The 14951-nt window shown below is 35.3% G+C and overlaps 1 protein-coding gene across 11 annotated transcripts in view; it reads right to left on the bottom strand.

Moving 5' to 3' along the window:
• Positions 1-14951, bottom strand: part of CEP128 (centrosomal protein 128) — a 404915-nt gene that overhangs the window by 165559 nt on the left and 224405 nt on the right. The gene's annotated exons all lie outside the window — the stretch shown is intronic.

Raw genomic sequence — 14951 nt, 5'->3', positions numbered from 1 at the left:
AATTTTGAATCACTATTCCTTTATAGGAAATTGACAGTGCTTTTGATTGGCAAATTTGGAAACAATTCAGCAGAAAAAATAAAATAAATAATTGCATAAATAGGATTATGAAAAGGAGGTCCATTTATTCTTCTTTTCCTACACAAAAGAATCTTTTAAACAGTTTCTTGGATACTCATTCTATTTTTTTTTTTCACTTTGAAAAATGTACACATTTTTGGTGTAGAGAACTGGTAAAGAGCTAAAAGATTTTAATCCAAAGACCTGGGTTCCAAGCCTAGTTTTAGACTTATCAACTGTGTGACCACTGAACCTATGAGGATAACAATATCTAAATCAAAAGACAATTCAAATGATTATTAAAAGCAATCAACACTATGCTTAGAATTCAATAAGCTGCCCATGAATGATGTTATTATAATAACTGTTCCTGCAATTATTCACCATCATCTTCATCCTTACAGATATTTTGGAAATCACATCATTATAAAAATTTTTCACCATCAAGTGATCCTACAATATGCAAAGTCTGTGACATATCCCATGATTTCCATAAAATGGAGTGCTAGATTCTGAATATATTCAAAGCTAAATGCAAAACATATTTTAAAACACATAAAAAATGTTTAAGGGCTTATTTTTCTGCTCTTAATAAGATATTTCATTATTGAGTTTTAGAAAAGCTCTACAGTTTTAAATGAAGGAAAAATATCTCAAAAATGTGTGTGTATATATATGTACACCAATATTATGTGTGAATGAAATAGAAAATAGAGCTACATTTCATATGAACTCGCTTTATTTTATTCCACCACTGCCTCTGACCTAGGTCTGTTTCAGAGAACAGAAGATATTAAGGTAAAATAGTCACAACTGGCTTAACCACCAGAAAACTTATTTCATATTTTCCCCTTTAAAGTAACCCAAACACCTTATTCCACTCTATGAGATTAAGATACAGATACAATTCCCTATTAATCTATAAGTATACAATTCATATAGCTTATATACTTATTCATATAGCTTACTTCTTGCTTAAAGTACAGAGCTGTTCTAAAGCTCAAATGGAAACCACATTTGACTTTAATGAAACCATTAATGTCGCGGCCGGTGCGACAACACGACCAGGGTCGAGAGGGTAAGAGGATGGTGAGATGAAGATGAGACGTAAAGAGATGGGGACAGGAGGGACACAGTGGATGATGTCCAAGCAGTGCCAACTTTATTATGTAGTGTGCACGATTATATAGAAAGCAGAAACACTTAGGGGAGACTAACCGCCCACCACATACCAAAAATAGTTTCTCCAGGCTCCTGTTTACCAGTTCTCTTAGGTTAAACACGCAGACACCCTGATGCCAGCATGTTGCTTACTTATAGTTAAGTTCCCTATCGATGAAGGGACTGAAGAAGGGCACCAGGTGCATTTTATGGCCCATGCAAGAACAACAAGGTCCAGGCATGGATTGATGACTTAGGCCTGCATTGTCCTGTTCCTGATAAACCCCACTGGGTAGTCACATAGGCAATCATGAGACTCATAGCACAGACCCTTTCTCAGCGCTACTCAACCTTTCCATTGCTGAGGTTGCTTAACCCCTTAATGTCAGGGAGGCATAAGTCAGGGCCTGGTTTGGCTCATATCTCAAGCTTCTGCGTGGCTTCCCACAATTAATTACAGACATTTTGCTTTAATCTCACAATCTCCCACTCCTTTTCACTCTCTCTTGGTCCCGTATATGATCTTTTTAAAATTATTCATTCATTCCTTCTAATTTATGGAAAATTTCAAACATATACAAAAGTAGAGAGTATATTTATAATGTCTAGATATTCAAGGTGTGATGATGAACATCTGAGTTCTTTTTGCTATTTTAAACAGTGATTCTATGAACTGATTTTTCTGTTCTAAACAGTGATTCTATGAACATTCTTCAACATATCACCTCTTAGAGGCAAGAGATCTTCTTGGGCAAACTCTTATGAGTAATATTATTGGAAGAGATGATATATGAATATTCAACTTTGGAGTACATTTTTTTTTCAAGAGAGGTTATACCAATTCATACTACACCAACAATTCATAAGACCCTGGTGATCCATACCCCCAACAATACCTGAAGTTGCTAGAATTAAATTTATGCTAAATGAGTAAAAGTGGGATTTTACTGAATTAGCAACCTACACTTATCTCATTTCTTCATGGTTACTGGACCCATAGGACTTTCTCCTATTAAATATTTGTTCGTGTCTTTTGCCCATTTTTTATTGAGATAATGCCTTTTCTTACTGATTTGTAGGAGTTCATTTATTCTTGTTATTAATCCTAAGTAGGTTAAATTTTATGACTAACACCTATTTTTTAATCTGTAGTTCATTGCATTGTTTTTTAAATGTCTTTTGATGAGAAGTATTTAATTTAAAGGCAGTCAAGTGCTTGCTTCGGCAGCACATATACTAAAATTGGAACGATAAAGGCAGTCAAAACTATTAACGAATAAGAAATTCTAATTTTTTCTACATAGATTAACCATTTTCTCCTACACTTTTACTGAATGTCCTCCATTTCCCTTAATATGCCATGTAAATTGTGTCATATTGTGAAGTTTTTATACATATATTCTATGTATTAAAATAGAAGTATATTATAATTAATTCTAATTGAATTGGAATTAATATCACTAAATCTATAGGTTAATTTGGAAAAGACTGAACATTGTTATGATACAAAGTTTTCCTTTTCATAAACTTGAGATAGTTTATCATTTAGTTTAAACATGAGATAGTTTATCATTTTAGTAAAGTTTTACAATGTGCATGTGTACATTTTATACTTCTTATCATAGATATATTCCAAGTATATTATTGTATTATTTTTGTAAATGGAATCTTAAAAACTATGTTTTCTGATTGTTTGTTAATAAGTAGGAATTAATTGCTTTTACATATTGAATTTTATATCCAGACACTAGTTAACTCCTTAATGTCATTTCTAATAATTTGTCTACAGATTTTTTTTCTTTTAATAATCATATTTATACATAAATTATGTCAGTTTTACTTTCTCCTTTCCCACCTTTACACCATAAATTTATTTTTCTTATTTTATTGCACTGGCTAGCATCTCACGCTAGTATAACGTTGAACAAAAGTAGTAAAAATGAGTATAGATTTTTATACCTGTTGTTTTTTTTTTAATAGTACCTTTTACTTAAAATGATGTTTTTAAAGGACTTTTTTGGTAAATATTTTGTTTTAAATCAGGTTTAAAAATGCCCTTAATTTGTTAAAAATTTTTTGTAATATGTATTTTTGTAGAAATTAAACAAATACATTTTTTCTGTAACTATTTATATGATAGTGTGTTTTTTCCATCTAATCCCTTAATTTCATAAATAATATTTACAGATTTTCTTATATTAAACTATGTTTGCAGGGTTCCTGGGTGGCTCAGTGGGTTAAAGCCTCTGCCTTCAGCTCAGGTCATGGTATCAGGGTCCTGGCATCGAGCCCCTCATCGGGCTCTCTGCTCAGCAGGAAGCCTGCTTCCTCCTCTCTCTCTGCCTGCCTCTCTGCCTACTTGTGATCTCTAATAAATAAATAAAATCTTAAAAAAAAAAGAACTATGTTTGCAGTTCTGGGACAGATCCAACTTGACCATTATATATTAACAATTAAATATTTGCATTTAAATGAGTGAAATGCCAAAAACACTTTTCTTATACTGCTTTTCTGGATGGAATATCAAAATGCATACATCTAAAATATAGATTTGCATGTAAAGTTATTCTATCATTAAATCACCTATAAAGAGTTTATTTCAATATTTCTTCAAACTTTGGAGTATGTACACATTTGTCTGTGAATGCATCTGTCTGCTTCTCTATTGATAACCTGCTCCTTATCTATAGATACATTAGCCGTAACAAGAGCTAGAAAGCAATTCTCTGACCCAGTGGTTTTAATCCAAAGAAGGCAAGCTTAACCAAAAATATGCGATGAGAAGTAAAAGAAATTAATGTTATTTAGGTCAAGAAAATAACAATTTAAGGAAGTTGCTTTAGTTATACAAAAACTAGTATCTTCTGCATATTCAAAGGAAAATATTATTCCTCAAGTAACAATCTATAAGTGATGAAACACCTAACTTGCCCAAATGTGTTCAGCTCAATTAAGAGATAAAGATATTAAAAGATACATATCTAGGGGCACCTGACTGGCTCTGAAGGCAGAGCATATGACTCTTAATCTCAGGGTTGTGAGTCCAAGCCACACATTGGATATAGAAATTATTTAAAAATAACATCTTAAAAGAATAAAAGATATATATCCAAAGAAAGACAATATTATTTATCTCACAATATATTAAAGTCACAAAACCTTCACTGGAATTAGGATTTTAGATTGGTATTAAAACAACATATAATTTAGCAGCTTTCTTTATACCAAGAAAAATGTCTGGATGCTCAAAAATGTTTGAGACATCATTCATATGTTTTAGAATTACATACTAGAGTCCTTAATATAAAAAGCTAGTATAAACTAATCTATAGTTTTCAGAATTTCTTGGCTTAAGAAAGGGCTGTTTGTCAATTGCCATCTATCCTCTATTTTCAACATGGACAGTTACTGTTTAGGAGATATATATGCTCAAGGGAAAATTACACAGCAGCTGAAGTCATGAAGAACTGCCCATCAGTTAAGCACAGAATCCCACAGGTGATCTGAGAGCCCCAATTCAATTAAAATGAAGTGGAACAGCATGTATATAGTAGATCGAGACTTTCCATCACTTTTTTCTTAGATACAATCATTGGGGATAATCCTGCTGTGAAAGAAAATAAACACAAAAGCTACTTTCACATAGAAGATCATCTATCAAAAATATCAAAAATGCTTTTACATTTCTTATTCCAAAATATTCTACCTCCATCCCTTAAAGAAAAGAAAGAAAATAGCAAACTCTAAATATGTATGAGGTTAACCAGTTAGAAGCTGAAAAAGTAAGAGTGAATTCTCCCCAGAAATGAGATTCTACTCATGCTTGAAAATAAACATTTGACCATTGGATACTTGCTATTACATGATGACATGCCCTATTCTTTAAAAAATATACATACATAATAGACTTTTTTCCGTGTGACAGGTAAAAAAATTATATAATCTAGGAATTAACAAGAAATTTTTAGATCTCTATGAAAAGTCTTAAATCATTTATCTTTTCCTCTGAGCATTGCTTTATCTTATTCTAGCTTCATTTTTAATAGACTGGGTCTCTGATTATCTATGTCTATTTCTTCAATCAGTTCTTTTATAAAACACAGACTTGTCATTGTTTCAATTTAAATTTATCACTAAATATTTACCCTCTACCAAAATGCATGCCTCCCTAAACTCTGGGCGGGTAAGAACAAGTATTAAATATATTAATTTTACTTAAAACAACAACAAAAAATGTTTCTAGGTTATCAGTTACTCCTTCATGATGTCTGCAGAATTTCTTCTAATCCTTATGCTCACTGGTTTCAATTGTCTAGTCCAGAATCCATAAAACCATAATTATCGGCTCTCTGCTACTTTGTCCTATTCGTAAAAACAGCTGTCCCAACCAACAAGTATGAAGAATGTATAAATTCAATTAGTCACTAGCCTGTTCTGTATCTTTGTAACAAAAATAAATGAAATCAATTATTTAACTAACTTAATAGCAACGGCTTTAGCAAGAAGCTCATTGAAATAGTTCTTAAACCTATAATAACAAATGTTTTTATATTAAGCAATCTTTCATATTTGTTTCATGTTTCCCCAGTTGTAAGATTAGATTAAGGCAATAGGAAGTTCATGGGAGCCCTCCATTCTTATTAGTTGATGACAAGAAACAGAAAGGATCAAAAAAGGCTCAGGGTCAATATGGCTGAAGAGTAGCAGACTGAGATGACATCTGGTCACAGAAGTTCAGCTAGATAGTTATCAAACCATTCCAAACACCTACAAACCCAATAGGAGATTGAAGAAAAGAAGAGCAGCATTTCTAGAAAATCGACCACTTTCTGAAAGGTAGGACGTGTGGAGAAGTGAATCCAAAGTGATGGGAAGATAGACTGTGGGGGAAGGGGCCAGCTCCCGGCAAGTGGTGGAGCAATGGAGCACAAAATCTGAACTTTTAGAAGTCTGCTCCACTGAGGGACACTGCTCCAGAAGCTAAGCAGGGGTGGAGCCCTCACAGGGACAGTGTGGTCTCAGGTCCCAGGGGTGTCACAGAAGGATCAGGGGTGTCTGAGTATAGCAGCGCTCAAAGGTATAAGAGCGGGGAAGCTGGCTACAGAGATGGAGCCAAGGAGTGAGCTCTCAGCTCCAGGTTACCTTAAACTGTGGTCAGTGGGACAGCTGGGCCACTGCTCATTGAACAGGGACCCCACAAGTGGCAGATCTGGGGAGACCCATCTTCATCCACTGGAAGAGCACAGCAACAAGAATCTGCTGGGTTTAAAGACTCCAAACAGGGCTATGTGCCAGAGACAGAAATGCTCATTCACAGGCTGGTTGAGCCAGAGTGCAGTCAGAGACCAGCGAGACAGGAGTGATTGAGCACTTTTCTCCAAGGGCACACTGAGGAGTGGGGCCCCAAGCTCTCGGCTTCTCTGGAACACAGATTGGGAGGCCGCCATTTTCATTCCCATCCTCCAGAGCTCTACGGAAAGCAATCAGGGAAAAAAAGGTTCAGAGAGCGAACCTAGGCAGATTACTAAGCCTAGCCCCTGGCAAGGGTGGCATGATTCCACCTCTACAAAGACATTTGAGAATCACTGCAACAGGCCCTTCGCCAAGAAGATCAGCAAGAACATCTAGCCAAGACCAAGATCACTGATCAAGGAGAACAGCAGAATTCCAGAGGAGGCAAAAGCAAAGCATGGAATTCATGATTCTTTAGTCTTGCAAAGTTACTTAATGTTCTTAATTTTATTTTTCTTATTCTAATTTTTTTAACTTTTCCACTTTCCTCTTTTAACATTTTTTAACTAGACTATCTTAATAATACCTTTCTAAAAATTTTTTTGAACTTTCATTATTATAGTCATATTTTATCCTTCATTGTATCTAATTTTATTTTTTGTATACATACAGGTTTTTTTCCTTCTAAAAAATTTTGGGGGCGCCTGGGTGGCTCAGTGGGTTAAGCCGCTGCCTTCGGCTCGGGTCATGATCTCAGGGTCCTGGAATCGAGCCCCGCATCGGGCTCTCTGCTCAGCGGGGAGCCTGCTTCCTCCTCTCTCTCTACCTGCCTCTCTGCCTGCTTGTGATCTCTCTCTGTCAAATAAATAAATAAAATCTTTAAAAAAAAAATTGGGGGGATGCAATTTCTTCTGATAGATCAAAATATACCCTAATCTAGCACAGGGCTTTGTTCTAGTCTCCAGCCTGAGCAAATTCTCTCTACTTTCTTTTTCTTTCCTTTTCCAACCAACTTATCAATTGCTTTTTTAGAAAATTTTTTAATTTTCATCTTTACACTCATATTCCATCCCTTCATCGTATTTACCCTTATTTTTGTATATATACAAGTTTTTCTTTCTTTAAAATTTTGGGAGATAGTTATTTCTAAGAGAACAAAATACCCAAAATCAAGTGGGTGGCTCTGTTCTATTCACCAGTCTAATACATATAGATGTATAATTTTTAAATTTAAAAAAAATTTTTTTAAACTTCTTTTTACCCTCTCTTTTCTCCCCCCAATTTGGGGTCTCTTCTGATTTGGTTAGCATACACTTTCTGGGTTCCTTGGCACCCTTATAGTATTTTATTCTCTCGTTCATACACTCTTATATAGATAAAATGACAGGGCGGAAAAACTCACCACAAAAAAAGAACAAGAGGCAATACTGAAGGCTAGGGACCTAATCCATACAGACATTGGTAATATGTCAGAACTAGAGTCCAGAATGATGATTCTCAAGGTGTTAGCCAGGCTCGAAAAAGGCAGGGAAGATATGAGAGAAAGCCTGTCTGGAGAAATAAAAGCCCTCTCTGGAGAAATAAAAGAACTAAAATCTAACCAACCTAAAATCAAAAAAGCTATTAATGAGGTGCAATAAAAAATGGAGGCTCTTTACTGCTAGGGTAAATGAGGCAGAAGAGAGAATTAGTGATATGGAAGACCAAATGACAGAGAATAAAGAAGCTAAGCAAAAGAGAGACAAACAACTACTGGACCAGAGGGGAGAATTCGAGAGATAAGTGATACCATAAGATGAAACTATTAGAATAATTAGGATTCCAGAAGAAGAAGAAAGAGAGAGGGGGTCATAAGGTATATTGGAACGAATTATTGTACAGAATTTCCCTGATATGGTAAAGGGAACAAGCATCAAAATCCAAGAGGCACAGAGAACCCCCTATAAAAATAGGTTCACACCCCACCATCTAATAGTAAAACTTACAAGTCTTGGCAACAAAGAGAAAATCCTGAAAGCAGTCCTGGACAAGAAGTCTATAACATACAATGGTAAAAATATTATATTGGCAACAGACTTATCCACAGAGACCTGGCAGGCCAGAGAGAACAAGCATGATATATTCAGAGCACTAAATGAGAAAAACACACAGCCAAGAATACAATATCCAGCTAGGCTATCATTGAAAATAGAAGGAGAGATTAAAAAGCTTCCAAGACAAACAAAAACTAAAAGAATTTGCAAACACCAAACCAGCACTATAGGAAATATTGAAAGGGGTCCTCTAAGCGAATAAGAGCCTAAAAGTAGTAGACCAGAAAGGAACAGAGACAATATACAGTAACAGTCACATTACAGGCAATACAATGGCACTAAATTCATATCTTTCAATAGTTACCCTGAATGTAAATGGGCTGAAAGCCCCAATCAAAAGACAACAGGGCATCAGAATGTATAAAAAACAAAACCCATCAACGTGCTGTCTACAAAAAATCATTTTAGACCCAAAGACACCCCCAGATGTAAAGTGAGGGGGTGGAAAACAATTTATCATGGTAATGAACATCAAAAGAAAGTTGGGGTGGCAATCCGTATATCAGATTAATTATATTTTAAGCCAAAGACTATAGTAAGAGATGAGAAGGGTACTATATCATACTCAAAGAGTCTGTCCAACAAGAAGATTTAACAATTCTAAATATCTACACCCTTAACATGGGAGCAGCCAACTATATAAACCAATTAATAACAAAATCAAAGAAACACATCAACAATAATACAATAATAGTAGGGGATTTTAACACCCCTCTCCACTGAAATGGACAGATCATCCAAGGAAAAGATCAACAAGGAAATAAAGGCCTTAAATGACACATGGCCCAGATGGACATCTCAGATATATTCAGAACATTTCATCCCAAAGCAACAGAATACACATTCTTCTCTAGGGCACATAGAACATCCTCCAGGATAGATCAAATCCTGGGTCACAAATCAGGTCTCAACCAGTACCAAAAATTGGGATCATTCCCTGCATATTGTCAGACCACAATGCTCTGAAGCTAGAACTCAATCACAAGAGGAAAGTTGGAAATAACCCAAACACATGGAGGCTAAGGAGCATTCTACTAAATAATGAATGGGTCAACCAGGAAATTAAAGAAGAACTGAAAAAATTCAAGGAAACAAATGATAATGAAAACACAACTGTTCAAAATCTGTGGGACACAGTGAAGGCAGTTCTGAGAGGAAAATATATAGCAATACAAGCCTTTCTCAAGAAATAAGAAGGGTCTCAAATACACAACCTAGCCCTACACCTAAAGGAGCTGGAGAAAGAACATCAAAGAAAGCCTAAAGCCAGCTGTAGAAGAGAAATAATAAAGATAAGGGCAGAAATCAATGAAATAGAAACCAAAAAAGCAGTAGAACAAATCAACGAAACTAGGAGCTGGTTCTTTGAAAGAATTAATAAGATTGATAAACCCCTTGCCAGACTTATCAAAAAGAAAAGAGAAAGGACCCAAATTAATAAAATCATGAATGAAAGAGGACAGATCACAACCAACTCCAAAGAAATACAAACAATTATAACAACATATTATGAGCAACTCTACGCCAGCAAATTTGACAATCCTGAAGAAATGGATGCATTTCTAGAGACATATAAACTACCAGAACTGAACCAGGAAGAAACAGAAAACCTGAACAGACCCATAACCAGTAAGGAGATTGAAGCAGTCATCAAAAATCTCCCAACAAACAAGAGCCCAGGGCCAGACAGCTTCCCAGGGGAATTCTACCAAACATTTAAAGAAGAATAAATACCTATTCTCCTGAAACTGTTCCAAAAAATAGAAATGGAAGGAAAACTTCCAAAGTCATTTTATGAGGCCAGCATTACCTTGATCCCAAATCCAGACAAAGACCCCATCAAAAAGAATTACAGACCAATATCCTTGATGAACACAGATGCAAAAATTGTCACCAAAATACTAGCCAATAAGATCCAACAGTACATTAAAGGACACCATGACCAAGTGTGATTTATTCCTGGGTTGAAAGGTTGGTTCAACATCTGCAAATCAGTCAATGTGATACAATACATTAATAAATGAAAGAACAAGAATCATATGATACTCTCAATAGATGGTGGAAGCATCCATTCTTGATCAAAACTCTTCAAAGTATAGGGATAGAGGGCATATACCTCAATATCATAAAAGCCATCTATGAAAAACCCATAGTAAATATCACTCTCAATGGAGAAAAACTGAGAGCTTTTCCACTAAGGTCAGGAACATGACAGGGATGTCCACTATCACCACTGCTATTCAACATAGTACTAGAAGTCCTACCCTCCACAATCAGACAACAACAACAAAAAAGTAAAGACATTCAAATTGGCATGAAGAATTCAAACTCTCACTCTTTGCAGATTATATGATACTTTATATGGAAAACCCAAAAGACTCCCCTCCAAATCTGCTAGAACTTATACAGGAATTCAGTAAAGTGTCAGGATATAAAATCAATGCACAGAAATCAGTTCCATTTCTATCCACCAACAGCAAGACAGAGGAAAGAGAAATTAAAGTGTCAATCCCATTTACAATTGCACCCCAAACCATAAGATACCTAGGAATAAACCTAACGAAAGAGACAAGGAGTCTTTACTCAGAGAATTATAAAGTACTCATGAAAGAAATTGAGGAAGCCACAAAGAAATGGAAAAACATTCCATGCTCATGGATTGGTAGAACAAATATTGTGAAAATGTCTATGCTACGTAAAGCAATCTACATGTTTAATGCAACCCCTATCAAAATACCATCAATTTTTTTTTTCAATGAAATGGAACAAATAATCCTAAAATTTATATGGAACCAGAAAAGACCTTAAATAGCCAGAGGAATGTTGAAAAAGAAAACCAAAGTTGGTGGCATCATAATTCTGGACTTCAAGCTGTCATCATCAAGACAGTATGGTACTAGCAAAAAAAAAGACATATAGATCAATGGAACAGAATAGAGAGTCCAGAAATAGACCCTCAACTCTATGGTCAACTAATCTTTGACAGAGCAGGAAAGAATGTCCAATGGAAAAAAGACAGTCTCTTCAACAAATGGTGTTGGGAAAATTGGACAGCCCCACGCAGAAAAATGAAACTGGACAATTTCCTTACACGACACACAAAAATAGACTCAAAAATGGATGAAAGACCTCAATGTGAGAAAGGAATCCATCAAAATCCTTGAGGAGAACACAGCAACCTCTTCAACCTCAGCCGCAGCAACTTCTTCCTAGAAACACTGCCAAAAGCAAGGGAAGCGAGGGCAAAAATAAACTACTGGGACTTCAAGATCAAAAGCTTTTGTGCAGCAAAGGAAACAGTCAACAAAACCAAAAGAATGGGAGAAGATATTCGCAAATGACATATCAGATACAGAGTTAGTATTCAAAGTCTCTAAAGAACTTACCAAACTCAACACCCAAAGAACAAATAATCCAATCGAGAAATGGGCAGAGGATATGAACAGACACTTCTGCAAAGAAGACATCCAGATGGCCAATAGACACATGAAAAAGTGCTTCACATCACTCAGCATCAGGGAAAAACAAATCAAAACCATAATAAAATACCACCTCGAACCAGTCAGAATGGCTAAAATTAACAAGTTAGGAAATGAAAGATGCTGGCAAGGATGGGGAAAAAGCAGAACCCTCCTAGACTGTTGGTGGGAATGCAAGCTAGTGCAGCTACTCTGGTAAACAGTATGGAGGTTCCTCAAAAAGTTGAAAATAGAGCTACCCTATGACCCAGGAATCGCACTACTATTTACCCTACAGATAACAAATGTAGTGATCCAAAGGAACATGTGCACCCAAATGTTTATAGCATCAATGTCCACAGTAGCCAAACTATGGAAAGAACCTAGATGTCCATCAACAGATGAATGGATAAAGAAGTTGTGAGATACACACACACACACACACACACACACACACACACACACACACACACACATTCATACAATGGAATACTATGCAGCCATCAAAAGAAATGAAATCTTGTCATTTGCAACAACATGGATGGAACTAGAGGGTATTATGCCGAGCGAAGTAAGTCAATCAGAGAAAGACAATTATCATATGATCTCCCTGAGGGGAGGAATTTGAAAGGCAGGGCGGGGGGTTAGGGAAGGAAAAAATAAAACAAGATGGGATTGGGAGGGAGACAAACCATAAGAAACTCTTAATCTCACAAAATAAACTGAGGGTTGCCAAGGGGAGGGAAGTAGAGAGAGGGGGTTATGGACACTGGGGAGGGTATGTGCTATGGTTTAAGTGCTGTGAAGTGTGTAAGCCTGACGATTCACAGACCTGTACCCCTGGGCCTAATAATATATTATATGTTAATAAAAACAAAAAAAAAGAAAAAAATACTGGAAATATTTCCCAAAGGTGGTTTGGAAATAATAAAAATTATCATTCTGTCTATATTTTGTTATACATAAATAAACACATGCATACATACATAACTGAAAGAAGACCTTGCTTTATAAAGCTTAGGAATACCTAAATCAGATAGCTTTAATAAATTTATTGGAACTCTCTGTTACTGCATTATAATTTCATCTATATATCTCCTCATCATCAAGGATGAACTATATATCAAATCCTTTGAGAGCAGACATTAGATGGGTCCACGTAAAAAAGACCAAGAGTTAAAGATAAAGGAATGATAAGGTAGAGATTTTCTCAGCAAATATAATTATCCCAAAATACTCATCAAGAAACTGTTATTAAACCTCACAAGGCCTAGAGATACAATGATGGATATCAAATGCTTCTTATCCTCAAGTTATTCACAGTCCAAGCAGGAGAGACTAAACTACATTAAGCTACCAGTTGGAGGCATCACTGAAATGAAATGGGCACGTGAATTTACAGTGATCTTAAGTAGGAGAGGGCAGAATGGGAGTTAAAGAGGGTCAGGAAAGTGGCAAGATTTCTAGGTTATTCAAACTGCTACATATTTAAACATTATTCCCAAATTCCAGTCATCTGTATAGCAGTCTGTATAGCAAAAGCAACTATATTTAAATAACACAACTGCTCAAAACTATGCTGAAAATATGTTAGATTCTTAGAATACATACATTAAAAACTTCAGGTTTTGAGCAGTTTAAATAATACTAGGGTACTATGGAGGTTTTGTGTGCATATATATATACTTTATGTATAATATAACAGACATATTAGAGACCAAGGAAGTTCTTTTCTAAAGTGGATAATATATGAAAACATTTTAAAGTGGAAGCATTCTTAACTTATGCATTCATAATTAAAATTTATAGAATGATAGAGTCAAAAGATCATAAATTGATTTTAGTGACTTCCTCAACATATATATCCCTTTTAAAAAGTCATATAACTTAAGGGAAAGGACAAGAGGAAGAAACATACCAAAGTAACAAAGTAAGCAAATGATACTGAATACAAGGCTTCACAATCTTGAAAATATCAACCATCCATTCTGTTCTAACCCCTTCTACCTGCTGTTGCATTAGCAAATTAGGTTCATTGTTTTATACTGTTTTATACTGATGATTGATAGAACACAGTTTAGCAGACATATATTCTCAGTTAAGTTAGGAAGAGAGTTGAATGCTAAGTAGCTTCAATCTTCAGGAAATTAAATTTCTCACATTAGTTGGCTCAGGTATAGATAAAAATCATTGCAAACACACCTTGTCTAAGGTATTAAAGTCAAATGTAACAAAAAGCTCTACATCATGACATACATCTGGGTAACCAAAAAAAAAAAAAATTATTTTTATGTGTGTGTAATTTCAAAACAATGCAATTCCAAAACCCAACTATCAATATTTAATACCTTACTATATAACTACTACTTTGTGACTTTCCTGCGCCCCGTTATGGTACTACTGCAATCTCTTTACCATGAATCCACTTTGAAGCTCAAAATAATTTTATGATATAGTATCCTGAAATACTACATTCTTATTAAATGAAAGATGTTAAATATGATAAATTCCTGGGTCAGAATTTTTTTCTTGTATTTTTTTATTCACCGAAAATAAATTACCAGGGGGCACCTGGATGGCTCAGTGGGTTAAAGCCTCTGCCTTTGACTCAGGTCATGATCTCAGGGTCCTGGGATCGAGCCCCATACCAGGCTCTCTGCTCAGCAGGGAGCATGCTTCCTCCTCTCTCTCTGCCTGCCTCTCTGCCTACTTGTGATCTCTCTCTGTCAATAAATAATAAAATCTTTAAAATAAAGAAATGAATAAATAAACAACCAATGTTAGGAATGTAAATTCAGTTTAAATATTTTCCACAGAATTTTAAAACACGTATATTTTTAATAGATATGAAAAATATTATTTCCATTAAGGTAATAATGTGAAGAAATGATAATGCAATGTCTTTCCTACTTCTCTATCACAGCACAAATCTATTCTAACAGAAGAG

This window comes from Lutra lutra, chromosome 7 (assembly GCF_902655055.1).
Source record: "Lutra lutra chromosome 7, mLutLut1.2, whole genome shotgun sequence".
NCBI lineage: Eukaryota > Metazoa > Chordata > Mammalia > Carnivora > Mustelidae > Lutra > Lutra lutra.
This window is presented reverse-complemented; position numbering and strand designations above follow the sequence as displayed.